General features: G+C 36.1%; 1 pseudogene; it reads right to left on the bottom strand.

The window, feature by feature from the left end:
- Positions 1-24,451, bottom strand: LOC125188193 (annotated as a pseudogene).
- Positions 24,452-26,689: the final 2,238 nt, after the last annotated feature.

Raw genomic sequence — 26,689 nt, 5'->3', positions numbered from 1 at the left:
CTACTGCGACTGCTGAGAAGAAGACATGTGGTGAGAGTTTGTGGAGTCGGAGTTGTGAATCAGTGTCGCATCCGAAGCATAATCATTGGCAGCGTAAAATGCTGGCTCCGAAGGCAAGTCTAAGGTTACGGAGAAGCTACTCAACATAAGCACCACTGAGGTCATGGTTGGCCTATCAGCTGCGTCTTCCTGAACACACAACAAACCAATATGGATACATCTCAGCATCTCATTACCCGAACCCGAACCACTCCTCAAAAACGGATCCACCACTTCTCCACTTCTTCCTCCTTGCCAACTTCTCCATGCCTGCAAAATTAATTTCCCATTATCAATCACTAAGTATAATTAAGTGGTTAACAAGGTTATATATATATGCTTAAAAACTTACAAAGCTTATATGGTCCCCTACGCTGCCATCCCCGCTTCCAAAGCCATGTATTCTGCGGCCGCTGATGATTTCAAGGACTAATACTCCAAAGCTGTAGACGTCGGACTTCACTGAGAAGTGTCCGTGTAGGAACTCTGGTGGCATATAACCGCTGCAGTTTACAGATTTTAGTGTTTTTGTAACTAAAAAAAAGTGTTTAAGCTGTGTAACTTACTATGTTCCGACAACACGGCTTGTATTTCCCTGCGTTTCATCTTGTCTGAACACCTTGCCATACCAAAGTCGGCAATCTTGGGTCTCATCTCACTTTCTAGAAGTATATTACTGGCCTTTAAATCACAGTGGATGATTTTAAGACGAGAATCTTCGTGCAAGTAGAGGATTCCCCTTGCAAATTATTTCATTTTTACAATTACACTGAATATATTTTTATATTGATGAACCCTTGAACATCAATACAATGGAGCCTGCATCCTAAGATACCGAGAAGCAGGAATGATTGAAATTGATGACTTATAAAAACTAGGAAAGGTATGATATTAGTTGTACTCGGTAAGATTCATTTCCTAATTTGCAATAAATTGAATCGTATAAACTAATGTGACTCTAGTATAAGCAATTTAATTCTTTGTAGGTGTATGCAAATACGAAATTGGTTTGACTATCATAATCATATTTGTATTTTAAGTATTTAATGTGATGTATGACTTTCTTTGATTTGAAATGGTATGATCACCTTGCAGTTGCATGATCTTTGCCAGATTCACACCAATTTAAATTCAGGAAATATTGTTCCGGTTTCCTCTGAATATTTTAAAGTTTTAGATTATAAGGTAACCTCCAAAACCATGTTATTATCTCTCTTTCTAAATGGGTCTGCCCTTTCTTGATTGTTCTATAGCATTTTTTCCTGAAGGTATTTTTAATTTACATTCTTAATGAATTATTATGTCATGGCTCAGTTTACATTCTTAATTTACATTTTTAAGTTTCTCTTAATTCACAGCACAAGGAATTCTGATCAAAGTTTTGATTATCGACTTAAAACTTTCTTTGACATGTAATTACTCATATAACAATGGATTTATCTTTAATCCTCATTTCCATGGCTGATATCGAGGCATGGTTGATATTATCTGTAATTACTGAAGATGAAGTCAGTGAGGTACTCTGTTTTGGTTAATGTTATAGTGTAATATTACTAAGTAAGAGTTGTTTTGATACATGGATATCTGATTTTCAGATTTATGCACAAGCTTTACTCAATAATAATTGGAAGTATCAAAGAGATAAGGTAGAGATTTTAACTGCTAAAGTCATATTGCCTCGGCTAAAACTGGGTCCAGGGCCTGGGACTGCGCTTGGGCTTGCCTGCCCCACTCATTTAAAACCCCTACCGCAGCCCACCTAGAAATAAATGGCTTTAAAATTTACTTTTTAGAATTTTCTTCTTATTTGAAGTGTCGGCAATACTAAAACAACAATATTAGTGTAACGAATAAGAAAACCTTATACAATCTATCTATACATATATAAAAGCCGAGTTTTGACATTATTTTAAAATATTTATAAGTTTTATCCTTATTCTGAAATATTTATAAGTTATGAAACTAATTTAAATATTTACACTAATCATTTGTAATTAAAACCGTAACATTTACTACCAATTATGCATAAAGTTTTGCGGCAATAATAATATGACAATTACTATTCTTTAATACAATTAATGTTGTATACATATGTAGATTATGTTATAGTTTCGGCGGTTTCATCTTCCGATGAAACTTTATCCTACGTTTTCTATAAGCGTGATTGAATAGTTTTGATTAACTCTCATTGTTTATGTAATTGCAGGAACTATAACACACTTCGTCAATTATGGTGTTGGAGGCAATTGTTTATGTAAGTATAAAATTTGTAGTTTATTTTTTAGAATTGAAATTTAGCTTTCATTTCAACTATAAATCTACAAATTAAAATAATGTGTCTTTTGAGATAATGAAATTTAATGTTGAATCATCAATTTGTCGATGGTGAGGAAGAAATGGGCTGAGGCATATATAGATTGCGGCAGCCGTAGATTGTAGAAGAAATGAACGAATGAGTGAAGAAGAAGATTGACAATGTGTTTATACATGGTCACAATTTCTTTTATTTATTTAATTTGTAACTATTTGAGGTTTGTGCTTAGGGTTATAAGTTTTGGCTTGGTCTTGGATATAATTTTCATGCACAATTATTGAAGCAATATACTTGTGATTCTTTCATATTAATAATAATGATTATTGTTGTGTAGTATTAATTTTTTTATTTTTATCTTTGTCCATTAATACTAATATAGAACTGTGATTATTATTGTGTTAGAGATAAGAAAGTGGTTATTAGAAGCTTTGATTAATTTTACAAATAATGCAACTTTATGTATTTAAATATGTGTATAGGTTTGGTAGATTTTTAAAGTTGTTTAATTTTATGTTTTGGATTATATATTTAAATTGTTTTTACATATTTATTATTTTTAACTTTTATTCATTTTTAAGTAATTAGTTCAAATTATAAAATTATTATAATGAAATTAAATTGATCTGTGCATCGCACGGGAGGGACACTAGTATATAAAAAAAAGGAGTTTTGAAAAAATTTACAAGATTGCCATTTAATTTTAAAAATTATACTATTATATTAAATATATATAATCTAAAGGCTTAAACGTGTGATTAATAAATGGATCTAACTGATAAAATAAAAATAAAAATAAATTAAATTGATTTTAGATTCTCCACTACCTAAATACTCCTCCACTACCTAAATAACCACTTCCCACTTTTCCCATTAGCTGCGATAGTCAATATAAGTACTATTGATTATTAATAAGTAATAACTCTGAAAATAAGAAGGATGTGGATCTATGGACTTTTAAAAGACACCAGCTTTATGACTGAGAAGCGAAGCTCTCTGCCAACGTGGAAGAGCTGAATAAAATGCCTAAGCATATGAGCTCCGCTGGTGAGGCGATGACGGCCTTCATGAATATTCTAGGGTGTGCATTTCTGCCCAACTTCACTGGCTCTGCTTATTTAGCCTCATTTCAGCTCTAAGTTTATGTTGAATCATGCATCAAATATGTTACCTACGTTTTTTTATTTAGCAGTCACTTTCTTTTCTCTCTTTTGTAATTGTGGCTTTATACATGGAGCATGTTTTCTAGATATTTAAATTATTCAAATTATTAAATTCATGATTTTAGCTAGAGTAAATAGTGCAACACAAATAAAAGCAAAAACGATCAGCACAATACATAAAAAAAAGTACTCCAATGTATTTTCATGGGTTAGTGTTTTAAATATATTAATCTATGCATAGCAAAGACGTGATACTAGTATAATTAATGTTTGTAATTCGAACTTTTCAAACAATAATTGTCATAAACCAAAAATTATTTTTTCCCAGACACGCTACTTTTAAATCAAAAAACCGCAATCATAACAAAGAGATTCCCTATTTATAAGCGTCCAGAGAATCCAAACTTAAAAAAAATATTCGTAAAACTAGAAAATTAGAATAAACGATATCAGATGGCCAATAATTGTTTTGCGAGTGAAAATAAGAAAATATAATTAATGTTTATGATTTGAACTTTTCAAACAATAATTGTAATAACCTGAAATTCTTTTTTCACATGGAAACTCTACTTTTAAATCGAAGATTTTATTTTTATGTAATTCTACAATCATAAAAAAAAACCCATTTGTTGGGATTCAGCTCAAGGATCGCGAATTACATTGCCCGTAGGTCAGTTACTAGAAGCCGAGCCAAGAAGTTTATACATAAAATTGAATGGATTAGTTCAAGTTATGTTGACTCAAGAATTATCCAAAAGACTATATGAAGGTGAAGGAGTAAGCAATTCAAGATGCATTTATTTAATTAAGGGCATGTTTGATAGCTAAGTTTTGACAAGTTTAAGATAATTAACTTGACAAAACTTACGTTTGGTAGTCCATTTGGCCTGACGTGATGAACCGTGTTTATTTCATTGACCCGCACTGTTCATTTAGTTTTGTAAAGATAAAAAACTAGACAATCACCTCCCGTTTGTAAACTACATCTTTTTTTGGGTTGAATTAATGCATCCTTTTTCAAATTTGCTCTCATCCTCCTCCACACTTTTCAGCTCCACCACACATTTCAGCAACAATTGAATCTTTCTTCAGCAATTGAAGCTTTCTTCAGCTGCAACGCTCACCCCCTATTTCCTTCGACGCCATCTATATTCTCAGCTCCGCAACCCCACCGACGCGCGATTGTGTACGTTTACATTGGTGATGGCCCGACCGTTTAAAGTTTCGATTGACATTTATCTTTTGTTAGAGGACATAATGAATGTTTTTCATATGCAATCAATAACAATTTTACACCTCTACTTAAAAAAACGGAGAGATTTGCGAGCTCGTGACAGGAGGCGTCTGATTAAACATTACTCCCACCTAGATAGGATTCCTCCCCATGTCAACCATATGAATAGACTTGTTCATGTGAGCGATGTTGATTGCTTAGTGAACCTTCGTATGGATAGGAACACTTTTGGTCGATTATGTAGGCTTCTAAAGGATGTTGGAGGACTGCGGGATGGCCGATATGTATTTGTGGAGGAGCAAGTGGCGGTTTTTGTAGGAATTCTAGCACATCATAAGAAAAATCGAATAACAAGGTTCAACTTCCTAAGATCAGGTGAAACTGTATCGCACTATGTGCATATTGTTTTGCAAGCTATCATAAGTGTACATACGGTATTGATGCCAAAGCCAGATCCCATTGCGGCTGACAACACTGATCCACGCTGGAAATATTTTAAGGTAAATGAGATTGCAATTTGAATGATTTACCTTCTTGATTGTTGGATTTAAATTGATATTGATCTTATGATTTACCTTCTGACTTGTTTATTTTATCTTATGATTTACCTTCTGATTGTTGGATTTAAACTGATATTGATCATATGTGCATAGGGATGTATCGGAGCTTTAGATGGTACTTACATCAATTTCCTTGTAAGCAATGCGAATAAGTCTCGCTATCGCAATAGAAAGGGTCAGATCTCAACTAACACCCTTGCTGCGTGTGACCGCAAAATGAGATTTTTATATTATTTATCGGGCTGGGAAGGCTCGGCCGGTGATTCTCGCGTGCTTAGGGATGCAGTACATAGAGAAGGAGGTCTGAGAGTTCCCAAAGGTTGTGATTTGTAATTCATACATAGCAGCCCATAGAGGGAGAATGGTCATTTCAAGTCCATTAGTCCTTTTTTTAATATGGACTACCAAACAACTGACAAAATGGGTTAAAAAAATGAAATGGGCAACCGAACACCTGATTAGTAACCCAACATGTACTGAAACCTAACTCTAACTAAAGTTTCAAGTTAACTCCACAAAACCCATGAGAGCTACCAAACATGCCCTAACAATATAGCAAACATAGCCAGTAATAACGGATGAATTACTGAATATGCGCGCTGCACCATGCTATTCACTGAAAGGGCCACATGTGCCGCAAGTGGCTAAATCACATTGAATTTAGCGTGAAATTATGGCATGCCCTCAGTGCACTCATACTTGGATATATGCCTAATTCCATAGTTGTTGATGCCCTTATATACAATCATGTCCCTACCACCAATTCTATGATCAGCATGTGTCAGTGTAACTATATAACTGATGATAAGAGCATCATATCTCTAATATTTGTGTTTGTAACCATGGGGTAGAACAGATCATACAACCTTATCAACTTCCAAAATTCAGTAGTGATAACCAAAAATAGACTAATTAACATGGTAAATTGAATATTTTACCGCCTATTATTTTATAGTATTAGTAGTAATTAATATACCTCAGTTTTGTTGAATAATAAGGTCAATATTATATATTCAATCAGTATATAAATTAATAACCAGTTCTGCGATTTGTGAAAAGTTACACAATTATTGTTTTTTAAATTTCAGTCCAATCACATGCATTGCACAAGCTTTTTTTCGTTGGCAAATAACATCAACTTTGGCAGATCACATAAAAAATTATCATTTCAATTAATACTTCAATTAAAGCTTTTTTTTTCGTTTACAAATGTTTGGCGGATCACATATAAAAAAAATCTCATTTCAATACATTAAATGAAATTATTAAATTTCACATCATGTGCATTTAATTTTATTTGAATAGAATATTTATATTTAAATAAAAATGTTAACTACAATATTATATTACTTCCTCCGCTCCATAGTAGTGGAGTCACATTGTCATTTTAGTACATTCTATAATAGAAGAGTAATTTTCTTTATAATAAAAGTCAACATATTTCTTGTCTCTTACTTTACTTTCTCTTACTTTATTCTCTTTTCTCTTCATTTTTCTACCTTTTCATTTCCAACATTATTTAAATTAACATAAATTTAGACACCACTTAATTATACACTTAGAATCTGAGATCTTTAACTGGGGAAGATTCATGACACGGGTTGAATAAAAAATTTTCAAAAGACAATAAATTTGTAGTAGTGCGCGGCACAATATACTCTCTCCGTCCCTAAAATTTTGTCTCATTTTTTCATTTTATGTCCATCCCACAAAATTTGTCACATTTCACTTTTTTACTGGTAGTGAACCCCACATTCCATTAATTTATTTCCACTCGCATTTTATTATAAAACTAATACTTTAAAAGTAAGACCCACATCCTACCAACTGGTAGCGAACCCCACATTTCCACTCGCATTTATTTCCATTTTATTTTTTAAAATTCGTGTCCGATCAAACTGTGATAAAATTTGAGGGACGGCGGGAGTATGAGACTGTAGCATTAATTCACAAAGAAAAATAGAATAAAAACAATCATTTTTGGGGAATCAACGCGGATGTAAGTAAGTAATGGAGGCATCATTCCGCGCGGAACGGCAAGACTGCTGAGACTGCCAAGAAGAAATCATGTGTTGATTATTTTTGGAGTCAGAGTTGTGAGCCAATGACGCATCCGAACCATAACCAATGGTAGCGTAAAATGTTGGCTTCGAAGGCAAGTTTAAGGTTATTGAGAAGCTACTCAGCATAAGCAGCACCGAGACAATGGTTGGTCGATCTGCTGGATCTTCCTGACCATGCAGCAAACCAATGTGGATGCATCTCAGCATCTCACTTATCGATCCCGAACCACTCCTCAAAAATGGATCCACCACTTCCACATCTCTTCCTTCTTGCCAACTTTCCCAAGCTTGCGACGTTCATTAATCTCACTTCTCAGTCACTAACTATAGTTAAGCGGTAAACAAAGGATACATGCTTAATACTTACGAAGCTCAGGAGATCTCCTACACTGCCATCCTGCTTCGAGAAACATTATTTCTACGGCCGCTGATGATTTCAAGGACTAATACTCCAAAGCTGTAGACTTCCGACTTGATTGAGAACTGACCGTGCATTAAGTACTCTGGTGGCATATAACCGCTGCAATTTACACTTTTTAGTTTCTTGTACTTCAATTGAACAGTTTAAGTTGTGTTAACTTACTATGTTCCCACAACTCAGCTTGTATTTCCCTGCGTTTCATCTTGTCCAAACAATCTTGCCATACCAAAATCAGCAATCTTGGGACTCATCTCTCTATCTAGAAGTATATTACTGGCTTTTAAATTGCGGTGAATGATCCTGAGACGAGAATCTTCGTGCAAGTAGAGGATTCCCCTCGCAATACCAACTATCATCTTGTAACGTACATCCCAATCCAGATATGAATGCCTGACTGAGTCTGCATCTCCAAATGAAAATGAGTAAGCGTATGCTCACATATCAGTAAGTAATTAAGGAAGAATATTACCAAATATGAAGTTATCCAAGCTTGCATTTTGTACAAATTCATATATTAGCAGCTTCTTCGTTCCTTCTAAGGCGAAACCTAATTGTTGAGAAGAAGAGAAGCATTAAAGCATGTTGAGAAGAGGAGAAACATTAAGGAATATATGAGTCCCAAGATTAGAATAATAAATCATGCCTTGTTCCCATGTTAGTCTTGTTCCAAGACGACATTTATTGTAGTAACTCAAGGGTCCCCAACATGCCTATAAATACATGGGTGTTGGGTACCACTTCATTATCTCATGCAATACAATTAATAAGCTTTGCAATATTCTTCTCTCAAATATGCTGACTGGACCATTTAACATGGTATCGGAGCGGGTTTGGACTCAGATAAGGTATCATCATCGTCCTTGATACCTTTCTCGGCCCTTTCCCGTTTTTCCCTTTTTTCTTTACCCGTTGTACCTGTAACCATAAGCCAAAATGTCAGATGAAAATAGAATAATAACTGAAACCTCAGATTCATCTATGGAAGATGAATTTGCCCAGCAATTTGTCAATTTTATGCGCAATAGTTATGCGACGAGCCAACCAAATCCACCAGAAACCGCTGCTGTGTCATACAGAATTGACACACAGCCCCTCCACATCGGCGGGAACAAGCTGAATGGAGAAAATTACGCCCTTTGGTCCGTGGTTGTGAAGACGACGATAAGCGGTCGGGCAATGGTCTCTCACGTCACCGGAGTGCCTTCTCCCCCTCCGCGAACTAATCCAGCCTTCGTACAGTGGAAACAAACCAATCACTGTGTGGTCACTTGGTGGTTACAAAACATCGAACCTCGACTGGTTAGTCCAGTTTCACAACATCCGACTCAAAGCATATCTGGGATGCTTTGGCCGTCACATATGGGAGCGGAGGAGATAAAATTCAGGTGTACGACCTCCAATAAAAGGAAACCACGCTGCTACAGGGAAGCAAATGGTTAGATGAAATATGGGGCATGCTAACTGAGTTATAGATTGAAATCGATCAGAAACAGAGGAACCCAATGATATACCCAGAAGATATAAAGATTCACGACAAGTTCATACAAGATCAGAGACTATGTCAATTTGTGTATGCAATTGATAGCAAATACGAAACTACCAAGAGGGAGATACTGAAAATGGATCCACTTCCCTCAGTCGATTATGCGTACAATCTGGCCCAACAAGAGGAGACGCGCCTCCAAGTTTTACAAATGGGAAACAACAACGGAGGAGTTGTCACTGACGGAATCGACTCAGGTCTCGCCGTCCGAGGGTGGCAGAACTAGGCCAGCGGTTCTCGGGGTGGCGGTCGCAGTGGCACCAGCAGAAATCGATGCAGTGAAGAAGAGGACAAGCCGAAATTGGTGTGTTCCTACTGCAAACGAAAGAGACGCACAAAAGAGTCGTGCTTTGAACTCGTCCGTTATCCAGATTGGTGGGAGGAAAAGCACGGCAAGCCGCAGCCACCGCGGGCACCCTGGAGCCTTGGCCGTCACGCCGCCGCAATTGTCCCTAGCAACTCGAGCGCGACTGCCCAACCGGCGAGCGCGACTGCCCAACCGGCAAATAGAACCGGCGATGCCACCATCCAATCGGTGAACAAGACCGGGGCGGTGAATTTTGTCGCCGGAGGAAGTGGGAGCATCATCGGTGATTGGAGTGCAGAATTAGAGAATGGAGGAGAAGCGGCGCCTAATTTGGGTTCAGGTACATTAGGGTTTGGGGCCTCTTTTATTAGAGACCCCCAAACTTTTCAAAAATCAGAAAATATACCCCACCCATCTCCAAATTTTAAAAAACCCCCCTTATCCAAACTCTCTTTCAAAAATCCATTCAAATACTTCGGTCAGATAACGGGAGGGAATTCGTTAATTCTAGTATGAAGCAATTTTTCCAAGAAAAAGGTCTTATACATCAAATCACTTGTGCCTACACTCCTGAACAAAACGGTGTAGCCGAAAGAAAAAACCGATCTCTCCTCGAAATGACCCATTCTATGCTCATAGAATCACAAGTCCCAAACCATTTCTGGCCAGAAGCCATTGCCACCTCAGCCTACCTTTTAAACCGGCTGCCTGCTAGTATTCTCAAACACAAAACCCCTCTGCAACTCTTGTCCACCCTCACCAAGATACCTCCCCCCTTGACACTAGAACCTCGCGTCTTCGGGTGCTCGGTTTTCGTCCATATTCCTAAACACGAAAGAACTAAATTGTCCCCATGTGCTATTAAATGCGTTTTTGTAGGATATGGGTAAATCAGAAAGGGTATAGGTGTTTTGATCCAAAGTCAAACCGTATGTTCGTTATAATGACTACAATTTTCTTGAAACAGAGTACTTCTTCACCCACCTTAGCGGTCAGGAGGAGAATACTATTAGGAATAACAATGATATTGACCCACTAAGTTGATGACAATACCAATACCAATGCCAACGCCAAGCAATCCTGAAGCTGACCTAACAGAGAAAGCAGTAAGCAATTCCGCTGAGCAAGTCACTGATGTGGTAGAGTCTATTACAGAACGTGACATCGTCCCAACTATTTCTCCGCTTAGGTTATCCAATGTAAGTACTCTTGTGGATACAGATAATTGTTTGGCTAACACTATGAATACAGAAGAGATTGAAAATCCAATCGAGGCTACAGAAGGGGAAAATGAGGAAAATGAGGTCGAAGGAGTTGATCCTGACACTGGGAGATACATGCTTCCTCCAAGGTCTGACAGAGGAGTTCCACCCAAAAGATACACACCAGAAACGATGTTAGGTTTGGTATACTGAAAAGCATGTTTCGAGCAGTTTCGTGCGAATAGAATATTGCTTGTATACGTAAAACTCTACAATCCATTTTTAACCCGATTCAGTATTATTCGAGCAGTCTCGCACGAATAGAATCACTATTATTATTACATTGTGTTTGCTTGTGCATTTATAAGATGTTTTACAAACATTTAAATGCATAAGAAGTAAACAAAGTCTAAGTCTTTTTCTTAGTAGACTGGTTGTGGGCGTTGTCCACTTTAAGGTAACACAATCGGTTCTATGCAATGCTTTGCAAAAGAAAAGAAGAATTTCACAACCTAGATAGGCTTAGACTACCTATCGTGAAAGGTTGCAATGTCAGTCCGATTATTTCTAAGCCTTACTGAAATAAAATGACGTTGGTGTGGTATAGCACTGAATGGATCTAACAGCAAGACGTGTCTTTATGCTATCTACTGAAAGACTAGGTCTTGATAAATAACTATTTCTTAATCAACATACGTTAGCATTGAGCATACGGTATTGAATATGCACTACTTTGACTTATTAAATGGTGCGGGTTTTTCGCAACCCAATAATCCCGATATATTGGGTAGTGGTGATTATATCTAGCGGTGCTAGTATTGCTATTATGTTGAATCGTGCGCGAGGTAAGTCTCGTTTGATAATGTCCTCAAGAGGAGCTTGAACAAGGTTTTATTATTCGGAAACTGGCCAGTTGGAGTTTTATTACTCTATGAATAATAAATAAGTGTTTCTTGCTAAGTCCACTCTTGGAATTAATAAGATATTAATTAATTAAGTCCATAGCGGAGACATTAATTAATTAATGGACATTTATATCTTAAGCGTGGGAAATAAATAATATAAATAACGGAAACCCGGATTACTTGTAATTTCGGATTTGGATGGGGAGTGCAATATTACTTCTGTAGTGCCTGCTCGTAATATTCCAATTAAAAGCTTATATTAAATTGTGGTTCAATTTAATTAGTAAAAAGCTAATTGGAGTAGCCCATATCCAAAACCTTCCACAGATCCCTGACTGGGCCCAATATTAATATAAATAGGAGAATAAAGGAAAGACAGAAATACAATTATTAGTAGAGGAAATTTTCGCCCCCCTCTCAAATTAGTAGAGGAGTTCGAAAATTCTTCAGCTCTTCTCCGTGAGGAATTTTCTGTCTTCTTTATTCGAGTCCTAGTATTTTGATAAGATCAGCCTACCCTGATATCGAGATACAGTTTGGGAACCAGAGAGAAGATCCGTGGTCTAGTATTGAAGATCATCACGTGGAGAAGGCGCGAGCAATCGACGATTCTTTGGAGAATCAAAATCGGTAACCCTAAACCGTAGAATTCATGTTTTAGGATTTACTTTCTTTGAGCATGAATTATTTGCGTTCTAGCATGCAATTTTCTGTTTAACATGTGAATTGATTAATTGATAATGTACTATTTATTAGCATTAAAAATACTTGCAAGCATACAGGGTAGATCTAGTATAGCTAAAGGTCAGTACCAAGATATCGAACGCAGGAAATAACATTGCAACTGACTACCATATACTAAGCATCATATACTATCTAGAGACACTGAGATTTTGGGTTGATTTATTAAACTAGACAGAAATAAATAAACAAATAAAAAGAAGCATAAAAACATATGATACAAATCAGGCTAATGACGTAGAATTTTAGGATCCAAAACACAATCGACCTCCTTGAATTACGGTCTCTAGAGTTATTAAGTCGGTCACTTGACTAAATTAAACCCCCTCCCGAGGTGAGAAATCTGTAGATTAGGTGTAATAATTGAAGTCCTCTTCTAATTCTTAGACCTAACTCCTAAAAGATCGTTAAGACCAATGACCTCACATGAAACCTCAACTCTCCCGAGTTCTATTGAATTAAAGTATGAATTATCCCTTTTCCAAGTCAACTATTTCGTCTCCCGAGTACTCTAATCAACTCTAACATATATTCAAGAGGTAGCTAATCAATTGAATGTAGAAGGCACAAGGATAAATCAAATAACTGCAAGAGCTAACAAGGAAAATCAATTTAATATCTTCATAAAAAAAATCCACAAAAGTTGTTCTACTCATAGACAAGTAAAATCTACAAATAAAGTACGAGACATGAAAGAAATAGATAAAACCCAAGGTTGAATCTTCAATCTTCAGTCTTCTCTTCCCTGGATCTGCAGAGCTTCGCTCCAATGGAAGATGGATGATTATATGTATGGATTGTGGGATGGAGAAGGTAGAGAGGGAGAAGGATTGGAGGCTCTGAGATGGAAATTTTGAATTAGGTTAGAGGTATTTATAGGTTGGAAAAAGGTTTATTTTTTGATAATTTCGTGGCATTTAAGAAATAGGAGAGATTGGGCTTCACAATATAATAATTTCTTTTCTTGTGAATTTCCGCCTAAATTCTCGCCAGCTTTGACTGCACTGCGCACTGTTCGTAGAATAGCCATAACTTTCTCCACAGAACTCCGATTGAGACGTGCGAGATATCCACGCGAATCTCTTTTGAAGACGAAGAGAATGGTATGCATTAAGCACTGATTGGACTTCAAAATCGCTGGCAGAATAAGCTCGAACAGAGGTTGCTGCACCTTGGCCTTTTTGCACATTTTTCTATCTTTTTCTATCATTTATCAACAAACACATCAAAAATACCAAATGTATAACATATGTAATTTAAGAACATAATTTGCATGATTGACATTTAAAACGAGTCAAATCTAGCCCTTAAAAACATGCAAAATTCGTGTTCGTCAACTCCCCCAAACTTAATTATTTGTTTGTCCTCAAACAAAACAAGAGAAAAACTAATAAAGAAACACGGATGTTAAAAACTAGACTTCATAGTTGCCTCAAAAATTGTAACAAGAAATAAAGACTTTGACAAGAATACAAATAAAATCAAACAAAGTTTATTAGTGCACTTTCATTACTAGCTCGTTGATCACCTTGAAATATATGCGCTCACAAGTGTTTAGAAGTGTGTTTATCACTCACTCTCAAAGTGTATAAGGTAAAGAATATATGCTCTCAAATCATGCAACATGCAACGTTTACCATAGGCTTGCTCAAAGTCTAATCCCTCCTCTACAATATGTGATTAAAATCAAAAATCTGAAAGGTCTTTATTTTAGGTTATAATGTAGGCTCTTTGGTAAGGTGAGGAAATATGGCTAAAAAGTGACTAAACCCAAATATAGCAAAAGTGATCAAGTTCTACTACATCAAACTTAGCACCCCACCAACAATTCGAATCTCAGTAAATTCTAGACTTTGTCTAAATTTCTTCTCACTTCCCAAATTCCTTTGATTTTTTCTTTTCTTTTCATTTTTTTTTTGGTACATCCTTTCTTTCTTTTCTTTTTTTTTTATGCACAACCAAATATCTCATTCAAACCACAAATCTCTATGCACTTTTCACATTTAAACACACTACTTTTTTTTCTACCTTATCTCTCCAACTCTTTTCACAAAATATAAATTAAAATTCACCAAGAGTGTATGTATATTCCCCTTTATTAAGCTTCCAAAAAAAAAGAATTTAAAGGCTCAAAGTGGCTAGCTAGGGACAAAAATTTGAGTAAGGTCAATAATTTGGATATAGAAAGTAGCTAAGAAGGATGGCCTAACGTCCTCTTTTATCATTTAAACACTATGTAGACTTAGGCAGACTAGGAGCAAGTTCTAGAAACAAATACATGATTGCAGATAAATCACACAAGAAAGATATTATAGCTCAAGTCTCACAAGGTATAAGCATGATTCAAGGTAAACAAGCAATTCATTAATTGTGCACCTTTTCACTAAACCTTCAAATCAATGCATCAAGTCAACTCAACCAACACATAAAAGAACTTTTTATCATAGGCAACTCGGTCTGATGTCCCTAAACATGAGTATTTCTAAGTTTTCTATGTTATGCTCATGACAAGATTCACCCCGGGTTTATTTAAAAAAAAAACAAAAACAAATAAACTCACGGTCCACCACTTCATCCCCCAAACTTATTCAAAACTACGTTAAGAATAAGTTTGAAAAGTCGGTAGGGACGTGAGTAAACTAAAAATAAAAAAAAAAGGAAAAAAAAAATGATACCAATGTTGGGTTGCCTCCCAACAAGCGCTTGGTTAACGTCTTTAGCTTGACGTTCTTTGAAACTCATAAGTTAGCCCCCATTCTCGGGACTTCCTTTGGGATGCCTTTTGTACCTACAATTTCGCAATGTGAGTATAGAATGAAGAAAATTGTAGTACAATGCATAATATGTGGCAATCCCCTAAACTTTAATCATATCAAGGTATAAAATATGCAAATCAAATTATCTACCTTAACATGATCATTTTTCATCCCCTCATTATCTTCTCTATTCCCCAATTAATTGCGAGAATTTTCAACAATAAACCACGATCAAGCAAAACAATAGTATATACACAATTCATGCAAGATAAAATAGTCTCGCAATGCTATGAACATGAACTATGTGTATCAATGATCAAGCCAAAATGATATTCAATTTTCACCCACAAAGGTCAAATATACTCGATCACACCCAACAACAATTAATTCCAAAACATACAAATTCATCATTACTCATCAAACGCTAACCCGAACTACCAATACATATCAACATTAAAGTCATTCAATGAAAGAATTCAAGTTCAAAGCTCAGAAATTAAAAGAGAACGTACCTTGTGTTGGTTAATAATTGAGCACAAAAATAATTGGTAGAATCCAACGAATTTGATTAAGTGATGTGAATGTGAAGTGCAAGTGTGTGAATTAGGAGGAGAAAATAAAATATAAAGAGGGAAATGGTTTTTTTTAAATTTTTTTTATATATATATAATAAGAAAAACAAAAAAAAAAACATAAATATACATTACATCTGACATGAATAGAAGTTAAAAAAAAAAAAAAAAAAAAAAAAAGCACTAACAATGGTCAGGTCGACAATCTAAAGAAAACACATGTATAAAGTTTTATACTCATCTGAGCTTGACGGAGCTTGGAGCTTAGAATAATTCATTGTTGTGCTCCTGCTCTCCGCAGTGCTCTCCTTAGATTGCAGTTCTCGCAAAACAAAGAAAAAAATTAAAAATAAAGCTATACAAAATATTACACTCTAAATTAGTATTATCAACTGTTCTATTTATATCAGCTTAAAGCAATAATATTCCCCGGCAATGGCGTCAAAAACTTGATGTACTATTTATTAGCACTAAAAATACCTGCAAGCATACAGGGTAGATCTAGTATAGCTAAAGGTCAGTACCGAGATATCGAACACAGGAAATAAGATTGCAACTGACTACCATATACTAAGCATCATATACTATCTAGAGACACTGAGATTTTGGGTTGATTTATTAAACTAGACAGAAATAAATAAACAAATAAAAAGAAGCATAAAAACATATGATACAAATCAGGCTAATGACGTAGAATTTTAGGATCCAAAACACAATCGACCTCCTTGAATTACGGTCTCTAGAGTTATTAAGTCGGTCACTTGACTAAATTAAACCCCCTCCTGAGGTGAGAAATCTGTAGATTAGGTGTAATAATTGAAGTCATCTTCTAATTCTTAGACCTAACTCCTAAAAGATAGTTAAGATCAATAACCTCACGTGAAACCTCAACTCTCCCGAGTTCTATTGAATTAAAGTGTGAATTATCCCTTTTCCAAGTCAACTATTTCGTCTCCCGAGTACTCTAATCAACTCTAACATATATTCAAGAGGTAGCTAATCAATTGAATGTAGAAGGCACAAGGATAAATCAAATAACTGCAAGAGCTAACAAGGAAAATCAATTTAATATCTTCAAAAAAAAATCCACAAAAGTTGTTCTACTCATAGACAAGTAAAAACTACAAATAAAGTACGAGACATGAAAGAAATAGATAAAACCCAAGGTTGAATCTTCAATCTTCAGTCTTCTCTTGCCTGGATCTGCAGAGCTCCGCTCCAATGGAAGATGGATGATTATATGTGTGGATTGTGGGATGGAAGAAGGTAGAGAGGGAGAAGGATTGGAGGCTCTGAGATGGAGATTATGAATTAGGTTAGAGGTATTTATAGGTTGGAAAAAGGTTTATTTTTTGATAATTTCGTGGCCTTCAAGAAATAGGAGAGATTGGGCTTCACAATATAATAATTTCTTTTCTTCCGTGAATTTCCGCCTAAATTCTCGCCAGCTTTGACTGCACTGCGCACTGTTCGTAGAATAGCCATAACTTTCTCCACAGAACTCCGATTGAGACGTGCGAGATATCCACGCGAAGCTCTTTCGAAGAAGAAGAGAATGATATGCATTAAGCACTGATTGGACTTCAAAATCGCTGGCAGAATACGCTCGAACAGAGGCTGCTGCACCTTGGCCTTTTTGCACATTTTTCTATCTTTTTCTATCATTTATCAACAAACACATCAAAAATACCAAATTTATAACATATGTAATTGAAGAACATAATTTGCATGATTTACATTTAAAACGAGTCAAATCTAGCCCTTAAAATCTTGCAAAATCCGTGTTTGTCAATCGCATAATCGGTCAAATAGATCCGTATCTGATTTATTTGTTTTGTACAAGTCTTCCGCTGTGCAAGGGGTACCAAACCTCAGCAATTGGTATCAGAGCCAATTTTTGGCTCTGATTATATGGATTAATTTCATGTTATGTGAATTGCTTGAATGCATGTTCTTTGTTTATATGTTTTGTACGTGTGAACAAAGTTTTAAATATGTGAGGATATCCTTGTTTTGACCGTTCCCGTTGGCGTGTTTTGAGGGCTTTGTAAACTTGTTCCAAATTTGCAATTATTACTTAGTCATGATTACATGATATACTATTCAATTACTTGGCATAATTGGGAATTGTATGCATATTTTTATGATACGTGAGTAAGGATTCACATATTAAGTAATCAATACATGATTTGATTTCAATTCGTATTGATTGTTCGTGAATTGAATTCAAACGCGATTCTTTCGTGGCGGCGGCCATGGCAAAATCGAATCAATTCACGACGACGGACGGCTGCAGCAACGGCAGGCTAGGCGGCGTTTGTCGCAGTGGGAGCCTGCTGACAGCAGCAGTCCAGGTTCGCGACAGCAGCCGCAGAAACGACTCCGGCAGCAATGGCGGTCTGAGTGGGAGCCCTTGGGGCAATTCCCGGGCTTGAAAGACAGCGCCCTTCGTGAGCAGTCGGGGTTGGAGCAGGCTGGGAGTCATCGCGAGTCAACGGTGCAGCAGCCGTTGCAAAGGCGCAGCAGCGTGCAACGACGTCTTGGGCGATCTGTTGCGTAACCGGGCAAATCAGTCAGCTGTACTGCCGGAGGTAACGCGGAACAGAGAACGCAGAAGAGATAACGCAGTAGCAGCGGTGCATGGGCTGCCGGAAATAAAGCAGCGGCTGCGGAGCACTGGGAGTCCGACGGAGTGCTAGACTAGGGGTTTCCCTATGCCTCGTTCTCGTGACTTCGCCTTCCAAAATAATTAGGATTTTCTAATCCTTGGAATTAGTTTTGGAAATTATTCAAGATTAATTTAGAAATAAGATTTGAATATATCTTTTGTGGATTTTATATATTATATAAGATTTGATTTTGTATTAAATCATGGATTAATTATAGATTTTATCCTTATTTTATGGATTTGTAGGGATTTAATTCCTAGATGAATCCTAGTTAAATTTGGATAATGACAATTTAATTTTTATTTATATCCAATGGTTTAATGTGGATTTATCCCTAGAAAAATCCTAGTTGGATTTAGATATATATTATATTATTTTATTCCTATCCTATGAGTTTATATGAATTTATTCATAGATAAATTCTAGATGGATTTGAATAGTGATAATATAATATTTTATTCTTATCTTATAAACTTATATGCATTTATTCCTAGATAAATCTTGGATAGATTTGAATGATTATAATATAATATTATCTTATTCTATGGATTTATATGGATTTATTCCAAGATTAATCCTAGATGAATTAGGATAAACATTTATATTAATTTATTTTATCCTATAGATTTGAATAGATTTAATTCTATTAAGACAAATCTTAGATGGATTAAAATAAGTATTAATCCAATTTATCCTTATCTTTTGGATTTATATCCTAGATAGATTAGGATAAAGATGATATATAAGAAATCCTTATTTAATTGGATTTAGATAAATTTATTTATCTAAGAAATCCTAAGAAATGTTTGATATATTCTGGATGTCTATTCTAAATAGAATTATGATTTGTAATGTTTGATATATTCTGGATGTCTATTCTAAATAGAATTATGATTTGTATAAATCTTGGTTGATAGGATTTTATTTTTATCTTATGGATAATGGTGGAATTGTTTCTATCTAGTAATATCCTAGTACGATTTAAATAATGATAATCATAGATCAACGTTATCTTGTATTGTAGGATTTGATTTCATCGAAATAAAATCTAGAATAATCCTAAATGGGTTTAGATAGTCAACTCTATCTTGATAAATCCTAAATAAATTTGGATAATTATTATCCAATATAAAACTTAATTATTTAATTGATTCTCCCTTGACTAGATTAAATAATTGTCGATAATTATCCTGTGTGTTTAAATGCCATGCATTAAATGGATTTATCTGTTTATTTGGTGTTTATCTATTTTAAGTGGATTATCTGCTTTATCTGCTTATGTGATAATTATGCAAAAACCATACAAAATGTCTAAGTGATGATTACAACAAGTGCGTTGTATACGGTCTCCATCGGTTGGTCTGCCAAATTTTGTGAAGCTGATTTTCTAATATTATCGCCACCTACAGAGTAGGGACAATAATCCTACGAAAACAGCAAGTTCATAAGGGCGGACTTCTCACATAATAAATAGAATGAACTAGAAAGTGGTTCCCAATATTATTGCCACCTGCAGAGTGGGGACAATAATCCTAAGGAACTGCGAGTTTCAGGGTTCAATCAGAATTTATGAGATAGCTTGGTTTTGTTGTCAGCATATGAACATTGTTATGGGAGTGTGTTGTAGAAATAAAATTCTGTAATGCTAAATCTGATGGTCGTGCTTAGGCAACATTAGGCGTATCAACCTCCAGAGGAGGAAGCAATTGATGTTGTGACCGGTAAAATTGTCAAAATTTTAATGCGTATTAACCTCCAGATGAGGATACAATTTATTAATTTTGCAGTTGTAAGATACATAATTGTTTTGTGGTTATTTGTGATTATGTATTGAGCATGAGTATGTGATAATAAGTTTATTTGTCAAATCTTCATTATGTCATTTAATATTTATCTGCGATCCTTAAAGAAAGAAAACTCGAATGCCTAAATTATGTAGACCGGAAACGAAAATGAATAAGATTCACATCGCTGAAAGCTTGGAGTTTATACTCAATGATTCATGTCCTCCATTTCCTCGACATAATTCCACGAAGAATGTTCGAGAATGCATTATGCATGTACTTGACAAGCTCTTTGAGGAATAAGGTCAAGCTTTTTTCCTTTAAAGTAGCTCGACAAGTCTTGGTTAATGACGATGAAAGATGGATATCAATAGTATCTGTCAAGATGATTCGATTGGAATATCCTAGAGTGACAGAATGTTTTGAGTGATCAACAGATCCTCAAATAGTTTCTGACACAAGTCATCGCCTAAAGTAATAAGAAATGACTACAAGAAGGTTTAACTGAAAAGTAGAAAATCTTCAGAATAATAGTCGTTATATTACTGTTAGAGGAAAGTAACATGATAGATGACGAATTCACAAAGGTTGAAAAGTAGAAAATCTTCAGACATATGGAGTTGATTATTCAGAGACCTCTCTCCAGTAGCCAAGATGGACACAGTTCGGGTTTTGTTATCCACTGCTGCTAATAGGGACTGGTCATTGCATCAGTTCGATGTAACGATTGCCTTCCTTCATGGTGAATTGAAGAAGGAAGAAGAAGTTTATGTGGAGGCACCTCCGGGTTTCAAAGCAGATTTCAAGACAGGTGAAGGGTGTCGATTGAGAAAAACCTTGTATGGATTAAAGTAATCCCCAAGGGTGTGGTTTGGAAAGTTTGCCGGGGCAATGATTAGATATGGATATACACAGAGTAATTCAGACCATACTCTATTTTTCAAGAAGCAAGGTGGTAAGATCACGTGCCTAATCATATATGTTGATGATATGATCATTACAGGGGATGAGATAGAAGAAATTGAGAACTTGAAAAAGAGTCTATTTCAGGAATTTGAGATGAAAGACTTGGGTGACCTCAAATATTTTCTTGGAATTGAAGTACTAAGGTCAACAAAAGGAAATTTTCTGCGACAAAGAAAGTACATTTTGGATATTCTAGCAGAAACTAGTCTACTAGAATGTAAACCGGCAACCACTCCTATGGCAGTCAATCATGAATTGCAAATCAAAGAAGAAGCTGAGTTGACCGATCGCAGTCGATATCAGCGACTAGTCGGAAAACTTATATACCATCGCACACTAGGCCAGACATAGCCTACGCAGTAGGAGTTGTTAGTCAGTTCATGAACAAGCCACAAACGGATCATATGGAGGCAGCACTTAGGATCTGTCGGTATTTGAAAGGAACTCCGGGACATGGAGTATTGTTCTCCAAAAACGGACATCTTGAAATTCATGGATACACAGATGCTGACTGGGCAGGAAATCCTATTGATAGGAAATCCACAGCAGGCTATCTTACCTTCGTTGGAGGTAATTTAGTAACGTGGAAGAGCAAGAAACAGAAGGTGGTGGCTCTCTCAAGTGCTGAGACAGAATTTCGTGGGATCAAGAGTGGGTTAACTGAGATATTATGGCTAAGAAGGTTGATGAAAGAAATCAATTTCTCACCTAGAAAGTGTCAGTTGTATTGTGATAACAAAGCAACTATAAGTATCTTACAAAATCCGGTTCAACATGATCGAACTAAGCATGTCGAGGTGGACAGACACTTCATCAAAGAAAACATTGAAAATGGTATTGTTGAACTTCCTTTTGTTTGTTCAGAAGATCAACTTACCGACATTTTGACTAAGGCCGTCGACTCAAGAAGTTTTGAATGTGTACTTTCCAAATTGAGTATTGGAAACCCCACTACTCAATTTGAGAGGAAGTGTTGAGAAGAAGAGAAGCATTAAAGCATGTTGAGAAGAGGAGAAGCATTAAGGAATATATGAGTCCCAAGATTAGAATAATAAATCATGTCTTGTTCCCATGTTAGTCTTGTTCCAAGATGACATTTATTGTAGTAACTCAAGGGTCTCCAACATGCCTATAAATACATGAGTGTTGGGTACCACTTCATTATCTCATGCAATACAATTAATAAGCTTTGCAATATTCTTCTCTCAAATATGCCGACTGAACCATTTAACACTAATAATCTAACCAAATTCCTGTGTTGAAGCTTAGCCAATAACCAAAACTCATTCATGAATTCCATATCGCCCTGTCCGAATAGACCATTTGGAAGTTTCCCCTGAAATGATGACACAACAAAATAATGGGGTTCATTATATTACTAACTAACTCTGCACTCATCAATGCAGTGTATTAAAAATGTCAACATGACATTAAAATGCCAGCTAAATTATGTGTTGACATTTTTAATTTTATCGTGTTGATATTTTAATACACTGCATTGATGAATTAACAAAGTTAGCAAGAAAGTTAACAATTGATCATCCCTTCAAAATATTAAAAGTGTATAGTTTTTTATTTTTTATTTTTTTTTACTTTAGTTTTTGAATTTGTTACATAATCACTGTTGCTCTGATCTATAAATATGGAGTATATCTACCTTGTAAACAGTGCCAAATCCACCTTGACCCAACTTATTATTATCAGAGAAATCATTTGTTGCCGCTTTGACTGTGCTGAAAGGATACTGCAGAGAATCGACTGTGCTATTCTCGTCGGCATCTTCAAGAGAGTATGAACAAACATTTGAGTCCAATACTTTGAAATTAAAGCATTTAGTGTGCAACAAGATGAGTAACTTACTTTGAGGAATTTCTGTTGGTTTATGTTTCTTTCTCTTTCTTAGAAAGAGGATAGCTGATACAGCCACTATCAAGCACACAACAATTACAACCACAATTATGGCAATAGTTTGAGTCATGCTACCATTTTTCTTTCCTGCAAAAATACCAGAAACAAATCCAAATTGATGTCAACACACCTAAAACAGATTTGTAATAGAGGAAAATAGAGAATTATGATTACCAGACGGCGGCGCAGGAACAAACTCTAGTTCCTTGAGCCTAGTCTCATTGAAAAACGGAGTGGTCTCGAAACGAAAACTGCAACTTGGATTGAACAAGCTACCCCCTATTTGCTCGCTACAACATATCGGTATATATGAAATGACACTAATCAAACAGTTAGTACAGTCCCCCGATGACAAATCCGGGGTGCACTGAACTAGCCCGAAAATCGTTTTAAAATCGGGTCCAGTTACATTCCCAGCTGCCACTTTCCTCGTAGACGAGCCAGCAGCAGCTCGTATCCGAAGATTATCGAGCAACCCCCTCAGATCCTCCTTGAACTGCTCCAGGCTCGTCGCATTCCCTCGATTCCAGTAGTATTGGATGGGGTTATTTGCAAGAGTCGCGTAGACGGTAGCATTGGAGTATAGCAGAGTGCAGAATTCATCAAAGTAGATGGCCTCCTTCTGAACCGGGCACGAGTCACCGAGTTTGGCCCCGCGCTCTTTGCACGCATTTGCGGCACGCGTCTGAGTTGGATGTCGCCTCTGCAGAGCGCGAGGGCGTTGACTCTGTCGAGACCCTGCCCGGCCGAGGCGTTGTAGAAGCCAATGTTGCCGATGTGTTTGTAGGGATCAGACCACTTGGGATTCGCTAATTACCGGGACCTCTTTTATTTATAAAGTCTGAGATGGCTAATCTCAGGAATACAAGCCAATACAAGTGTGATACTAAGGTTACACTCTACACGAGTACAAGAAGATACAATTGAAGAATTCTAGACTAAGTTCAAGTACTACACAGAACTAGAGTCTCCATCTTCTTCAATTATCCTGCACACTCAAGTAGAATCGTTAGTAACACAAGAATGATCCCGTAGGATCTAATATTCAGAATGAAACTTAGCAACTAAGAAAGAAACAGTAGGAATATGGCTCAGGTCACAACAGTGACTTCACTAGGCCAAGGACCTCCCCACTCACTTCTACCATAAGTCACAAAGAGGGAAACCGTCGAAAAGAACTCAGGGACCAGAAACCTCAGTTTCACTGAGTACACAACCAACGTAGCCTCCTCACACAAGGATCAACACCAAACTCTTGGATCACTACTCAGCCACACAAGAACCTCGAAGAAACCTCCAGTCACCATCAAATCCAACACAGAAGTTGGACCAAACCCTAGATCTGAGAAGGAATACACTAAGTCTCACTTCACTCAAGATCTGAACCGATGACCAGCTATATAACCAAGTATCAACGGTGAGAACAAAAGACTGGAGAAGATAGCCGGCGAATGCAGCCGGAATCTTAGAGAGAGGTTAGAGAGAAGGCAGAGCAAAGGCGCAAGAGAGAGAGAGAGTTCTAGAGTGAATGATGGTGTAACTAAAGAGTCCTTAGACTCATAACAAACACACACATTAATCCAACGGCTCAGAAGCACGATCCTTGTGGAGCTGCTACGTGGCATGCATCTGTGCCATCAAATAAGTAACAGGCCTGCAAAACCGGGCTGGACTTATTATCAGCATTGGGCCACATATTAATTAAATGAGCAAGCCCAACACAATTAATATACAGGTCCAAAACACAAATAGTCCATACATTATTCAACAAGAATAAAGTGGAAAATGAAAAAAGGTAGAAAGATGAAGAGAGAAAATAGTAAGACGGAGTAAAGTAGCTGTGGAAAAATGTGTTGACTTTTATTGAAAAGGAAAATGACTCTTTTACTATGGAACGCACTAAAATGATAAAATGACTCTATTACTAATGGAGTATTAGTTTAAAACTTTCTATTTTTAGAATTAGTTTAATTTTGGAGGATGGGCAGTGAAAGTGTAAAACGATCATGAGTCTGGCGTGGACTGAATGAATAAGACTGGTGTTTATATTGACAAAGTTCAAAGGATTCTAGAAGCCTTGAAACAGAGACCAAAAGGAAATTAATAATGAAACGAAAATTAGAAATAGATTGCATTACTCCGTATAAGAGCACTCCCAATGGCGACGGCGATAATCCGGCGATTTTTCGCCGGATATCGCCGACTTATCGCCGGCCATTGGGAGGAGGTCGGCGATTTTTCGGCGATAAAACAATTAAATTAGTGATGATGTAAAAATGAAATGTTGAGTTAGGGAGAAATAAGGGAGAAATAAGGGAGAAACCATTGCAGAGGTTGGCTAAAAGTTGGCTAAAAACTGGGGATAAATTTTGGTGCTGATGTGGCGCTGATGTGGCAGGAGTTAGGGAGAAATAAGGGAGATCATTGGGAGTGCTCTAAAATACTCAAAGTGACTGGAGTGTATATTGGGCCTATTGATCGAAGTGAGCTATGAAGATTCATTATGAAAAGAAAATTATAATATGGCTATATTAAAAATAATGCGAAATATAGAAGGGAAAAAAAACGACGATTTTCAGTGTGAAAGCATATAAATAAAAGTTAGAGAAATAAGATAAAAGAGGATGAGTCCTAAATTTAATTTGATCGACTATTTTGTAAATCTAATAAATACATGTTCATTCGAATTAAGTTTTACTAAGACGATCATTATTTTATTTTAAATTTTCTCTCAAGAGTCTAGATCTTGATCCACCTTTATCAGAGTTGTGAATCAGTGAAGTCTTGGGGCCGAATCAGCACGGATATAAGTCGGTAATAAGACTGGAGTTTATATTGACAAAGGAAGATAGAAGATAGGAAACAGAGACCAAGGTAAATTTTTATGAAAAGAAAATTAAAAATGGACTATATTATAAAATAAAATGACTGGAGTGTATATTGACTTGGGAGTGTACGTACTGATTGAATAAGATTGTAAGTTTATTAAGAAGCGTCCCCTGTGGGCTACGAAAATTCATTATGAAAAGAAAATTAAAAAGACTATATTAAATAAAATGCGAAAATTCAAAAGAAAAACGATGATTTTGAATGGAATGAAGAAGCCCTGAAATTGAGACCTAGGAAATGTCCTTACAAATTAAGTAAGTACAAACTGCAGTTTGACCTCATCTATATATCTGTTTATTATGAACCGACCTTTTCTATCGGTGCAAGTGGTATTGGAATTTTATCCCGGTCAAAGTTGTGAGGATCGTGCAAGTGACAGAATATTTAATTTTATGAATTTAAATGATATACAATCGATTTAAATAACGAATCAATGATCCTAGTATGTTTTTATATAAAATGATTCCAGATAATAATAATAGATTACAGTTCGACAATTTCCAAAACTGAAATCGGTAGTTCCAAACCGTAACCGCCGATTCCGGAACTGTGAGCATCTCTACATGCAAGTGGTATTGGAATCTTAGCTCGGTCAAAGCAGTTTGATCGAATCGTGCAAGTGACAGAATTTTTAATTTTTTTAGAATAGAGAGTGG

Source organism: Salvia hispanica, chromosome 1 (genome assembly GCF_023119035.1).
Source record: "Salvia hispanica cultivar TCC Black 2014 chromosome 1, UniMelb_Shisp_WGS_1.0, whole genome shotgun sequence".
In the NCBI taxonomy this organism is placed as follows: domain Eukaryota; kingdom Viridiplantae; phylum Streptophyta; class Magnoliopsida; order Lamiales; family Lamiaceae; genus Salvia; species Salvia hispanica.
This window is presented reverse-complemented; position numbering and strand designations above follow the sequence as displayed.